General features: G+C 41.0%; 1 long non-coding RNA gene across 1 annotated transcript; it reads right to left on the bottom strand.

Moving 5' to 3' along the window:
- Positions 1-4,844: 4,844 nt before the first annotated feature.
- On the bottom strand, positions 4,845-5,260 carry LOC131923142 (uncharacterized). Its single transcript, XR_009382530.1, has 2 exons — positions 5,180-5,260; positions 4,845-5,083 (listed from the first exon to the last, which is right to left on the bottom strand). It is a non-coding gene; the product is annotated as an uncharacterized LOC131923142 (long non-coding RNA).
- Between the last annotated feature and the right edge of the window lie 220 nt (positions 5,261-5,480).

Raw genomic sequence — 5,480 nt, 5'->3', positions numbered from 1 at the left:
CTACCCAGAGGAAACCCTGTCTTGAAAAAAAAAAAATCAAAAACCAACCAACCAAACAAACAAACAAAAAAAGCTGAGGTAATGAAATTAGAATAGTTAATGTGGGTCCTAAAGCCTTTGCATTCTGATGGGATAGCCCACACTTCAAATGATAAGCTCTTGGACCAGAATGCAGATCATGGGAAGCAGAACTCTAGCTGGCCCTTCTCCCCAGGCACGTTCAGAAATTAGTACAGCACATACCATACAGAAAATTTTAAGTGAATGTTTATTGAAAGAAGGAAGGAAAGAAAAACAATGAATGTGTCAAGACTCATTGAGTGACATGTTGATCCAGACTCTTAACCTTCATTGTAAGAGACTTGGTGAACTCCTTAGAGTTAAGCAGAGAATTCACTATTTTTTATTTAAAATGATTAAGATATATATTTGAATACCTCTCTCTCTCTCTCTCTCTCTCTCTCTCTCTCTCTCTCTCTCTCTCTCCATATATATGTATATAACTCCTGCTCATAATATATATATATATATGTGTTTAACATCAGTATAAGCAGTGAAAACTCTTGTTAATTGGGACCCACACATCCTGAGTCCTCTTACTCTGTCCTTTTGTGAATGTGATGTGTGCATTATAGGAGCGTGGTACATGCATGTGAACATGTAGGTAGAGGTGGAAGCCAGAGCAGGATGCCAGAGTGTGTGTTTATCACTCCCCAACTTAATTGCCTTGAGACAGGTCTCTTACCCTCACTGAGCTGGAAGCTCACCTTTTCAGCCCGACTGCCTGGCTGTCCAGCTCTCAGGAAACCCTGGTTTACTCCCTCAGTGCTGGGATTACAGACACATGGCTATGCCTGGCTTTTTATTTGGGTCCTGGGGGTTTGAACTTAGGTACTTCTGCTTGTAAAGCAAGCACTCTCACCCCCTGAACAATCTCCACCCATCCTCAACTCTCACTAATAGTTACTCTGCTCAGTTCCTGGTACGTTTTTCCAGTGTCTATGAGAAGAATATAAATCTGTATTCTCCCATGTAATGAGTTTTGGCCATTTTCATGTCTCCCATTACCTTTTCTCACCCTGCCCTTCTTTCTCCTGTTTCAATCCTTCTTCCCAACTAGTCTCCCTCCTATATCCATGCCCTCCCCCGCCTCTTTCCGTGACTTGTTGAGTTTAATTAGGATTGCGTTGCTTTCATGGGCCTGGATAACTTGCCAGTGGCAACAACCCTGAAGAAAATGACTCCACCCCCAGCAACCATTAACTCCCAATAGTGCCTCAAAGAGGGGTGGGGCCTCATGAAGCCCCACCCCCATCCATGATGAGCTGTTAAAGAGCCTCCAGCTGCTCTGCTGAGTTCATGAACGCAGTAGTCACCGGATGTCAACGGGTAGAGCTATTTCCCCTTTATTATGGACCAGGCAGTTTCCTTTGATACTGTTCTGCATTTTGCTTCGTGTGTACGTGTGTTCATTTATCAAGATCTCTTGGATACTCTTCCATAGTACTATAGTCTGGTCCACTGTGTTTATTTTTCAACTCTCGGTATTGTGTTGTTTGAATGTATCATAATTTGTTTAATCTGTGTCTTTTTAGCAACTCACTGAATTTAACAGTTTGGGCTATTTGTAAGATTTTTTTGTCTGTGTTCTTACAACAATGCTGTGATGAATACCTTCAGTGTATGTCCTTTCATTTATTTGAGAGCACATTTGTAACATAAATTTTCCAAAGTAAAACTGCCAGGGCGAAAGATATATGCATTTGTAATTTTGATAGATTTTGTTAAATTGCTCTCCATATGGGGTTATGCTAACATCTACTCCCACAAGCAATGTATAAGAGGGCTCCTTCCCTACAGCCTTTGCAGTGGAGTGTATTATCACAGCTTTGGATTTTTGCCAACCTGATAGGAGAAAAATGGTATCTCAATATAGTTCTAATTTGCATTTCTTTTATTATGAGTGAAGCCGAACATCTCTCCAAATGCTTAAGAGCCTTTTGTGTTTCATTTTGTGTGAATTGGGTGTTTAAATCTTTTGTCCATTTTTGTCCACTTAAAAAAAATTTCCTGTTAGCTTGTTGAGTTCTTATTTCGCTCTATGTGTGGGAGCTATTTTTTTTTAATCAGGGAGATAAACCTCATTTTACATATGAGTTGCAATTTTTAAAATTTTTGCATTTTTCTACTTTTTACTTTGCTTATAGGGCTCTGTGCATGTGTGTGCACTCCTGCATGTGTGCATGCATGCACTGTGCATGTGTTTGTGTGTGTGTGCCTGTGTGTGTTATGTGTGTATGTGTTTGTCACATAAAAGCTTTTGCTATTACATACTCATGTTTCTTAACATTTCCTTGGATGGATCCAAAATTTTGAAGAAAGATTTAAAAGAATCTTTCCAAGAATTAAAACTATATCAGGTTCTTTTCATACTTTAATGCTTATATTTCTCTTATCTAAATTTTCGATCCATCTAGAATTGATCATTGGATGGGATGAGAAGTATAGAGCCAATTTATTTATTTTCCCCAGATGTCTACCCTTTTGTCCTAACACCATTTGTCAAACAGTTCTGCTTTCTTCCTCCAGCTTGAAGGGATCATTTTAGCATGTGTGGCTTAGGGGTGCATGTTATTGACTAGAGTCTGATGAGCATTTTATTTTGGTTGTTATAACACCTATTGGGGATGATTATGGGCCAGGGAAGATCTTCTGAGTCTTCTAGCTTGGCCAAGATCTCAAGCAAACAATCCCTCTGTGGCTCCAAAAGGCAAGAGTAAGAGAGGCCTTGTTCCTTCCATGGAAAAGCAGGAGGGTTTAAGGTCTCTGGAATCTGCTTCTTGGATTTTCCATGGTGGTAGGAGCAGGTACTGCACTTTCTTAAAGGCACAGATGGCAGATGAGCACTGCTGTGGCCCAAACATGACTCCCCACCCCCAAATTCATGTCTTGGAAACTTAATCCTTACTGCAACACTATTGAGTCCTGGGACCTTTAAGAGGCCATTGCCTTCATGAATGGATGAATGCTACCAACACAGGAGAGGGCTCCTTACAGGAGCATGAATCTAGCCTGCCTACCTTCACCTGCCACCTTCTGCCTGCCATGGGATGATTGAGCAAGAGAGTCTTTGCCAGATGCATCCCCTTCTATCTTAGACTTCCTACCCCCCAGAACCACAGCCAATAGAATTCTGCTCCTTAGTCATTGCCCAGCCTGGGGCATTGGGTTATAATTGTACAACAGGGACTAAGACAAGCAGAAAAGGGAGGCGTTCTTTGATGTATAACCCTCCAGTAAAGTGGCTTCCCAGTTTCTCATCTTTCTCCGCAAAAGGAGGGGACTGGAGCAGGTACCCTCTTAGGACACGTGAAGCACTGATTTCCCACAAATGGTAAGCAGGAGCGGTCTGATCAGAGAATTGTCAACTCTTGTCACAGGACTGGATTGCATTCCATACTCGGTCAGCCTCCACTACATAAATTGTGTCCTCTGGTGAGGTCAGTGCTCGGGCTTTGGGTGTAAATCTGAGTCCTGACTGACCACTTGTGAAATTATTAGGGAACGGGGGCACAGTACAAAAAGATTTATGATGTAGCAAGAGATGTTCAAGAGAGAAGGCATGCATGCTCTCTCTCATTATGATTTTGAAGCCTGTAATAATCCATCTATCTGCAAACTATTGAACCTGTCCTGTTGCCCTCCCAGGACTTAAATACTCCGCCATTTCCAAATGTAGTATGAAAGTAAAACTCCTGCTCATTGCCAGGGCAAATTTCAAGACCACAGGAACAAAGATGGCAGAAGGACCAAATGTTGGGAGTGGTTATTTCCATCATCCTGGATAAAGAGCCCCCTGGGGTAGCATATCAAAGGCTCTGCTTGTGACATTCAAAAAAAAAAATCTCTAGCCAACTAGCAGCAGGGGGTGTTGGATCGACTGGCAAACATTCGTTTTTTATGTGAATTCTTAAAGCATCACAGATTTAAAGCATATATCAGAACACCATATCGAAAAACGGCTGGAAGGCAAACATATTTGAGTTTAAACAATGTGCATTAAAAATACCAATAACCATCTTCCCGTATTAATCACATCACATGATTTTGTTTTTCTACAGTATGCAGATGTCTCTCTCTCTAAGCAAAGTAACACATTTCTATTTCAAGGCTATTAACAACACAGCAGCTGTACACTACCAGAGAATTTTTAGAAATCGTAATGAAATTAAACGGCAGATAGGAAAAGGAAGGGGAAAAAAGATGCCTTCTTTTGAGCTGTGCTGGTTGGTGGCATTGCCATATTAAACATATTTGAAGTACATGATATATTTCTGTGGAGTCACACTAGATCTGTATATTGTAGCTAATTGGAACAAAGGCTTCAGGTTTAAAAAAAGGAGTCGCCACGTTAAGAAAACAAGATGCTTTCTCCAAAGGCTCAAGACAACCTTTATTCAAGTATTATTACTCTATTAAAAGTATAAATGAGGCTGTGTAGGTGAGTAGCAACTGATGCTTAAGAGTGCCCTCTGAGGGGGTTCGTAGCTTCTTTGGTCACCAACATTTGCTGAGTAACTCCATTGCCAAACGTTCAGCAGTCAACTCTGCAAATTAGCTCTTTATATTTCACCCTTTATTGCCAATAAGGGAATTTTGCTTTTCAAAAGGGGATTTTATTATATGTAGATACATCTACATATAAGTGTATAAACATACACAGACACACACACACACACACACACACACACACACACACACACACGGAACACCAGGATACCTCAGAGATATTGTAAGTTTGGTTTCAGATAACAGAGATAAAATTAATATAGCAATAAAATGCGTTATGCGAATTTTGGGACTTCCAGGTGCATATAAAATGTTTATACTACACCATTGTCTGTTAAGTGTGCAGTAACATTATGTCTAAGAAGAGGTAAACAACTCAATCAAAAATACTATTGATCACTGAAGCCTTTAGCCAGTTCTAATCCTCTTCCAGTGGAGCGTCTTCCATAGATGTCAATGACTGTTGACTGGTCAGGTGACAGCTACTGCAAGTCAGGGTGGCCACGGAAATTTCCTAAAACAAGGCAACAATGAAGTTTACTGCAGTGATTGACTTCTCCTTTCACAAAAGATCTCTCTGTAGCATGCATATTGATTGACAGCATTTTACCCTCAGCAGAACTTCTTTCAAACCTGGAGTCAATCCTCTCAAGCCCTGCTGCTGAGTGCACACAATGGTCCGAATCTTCCGTTGTCATGTCAACAGTGTTTACAGCCTCATCGCCAGGAGTCCAGTACCTCTCAAACAAAACAAATAAACAAAACCACTTCCTTTGCTCACCCTTAAGAAACAATAAAATTTATCACGACGTTGCGGAGCTGCGTCCCATCTTCAAGCCTCACATCTAATTCGACTTCTTGTTCCATTTCTGCTCCAGCTGAGGCTCCCTCCTACAGTGCTCCCAGGTGCA

The sequence above is a fragment of the Peromyscus eremicus genome, chromosome 13, assembly GCF_949786415.1.
Source record: "Peromyscus eremicus chromosome 13, PerEre_H2_v1, whole genome shotgun sequence".
Classification (NCBI taxonomy): domain Eukaryota; kingdom Metazoa; phylum Chordata; class Mammalia; order Rodentia; family Cricetidae; genus Peromyscus; species Peromyscus eremicus.
The sequence above is the reverse complement of the archived record's forward strand: the minus strand, read 5'-3'. Positions and strand labels throughout refer to the sequence as shown.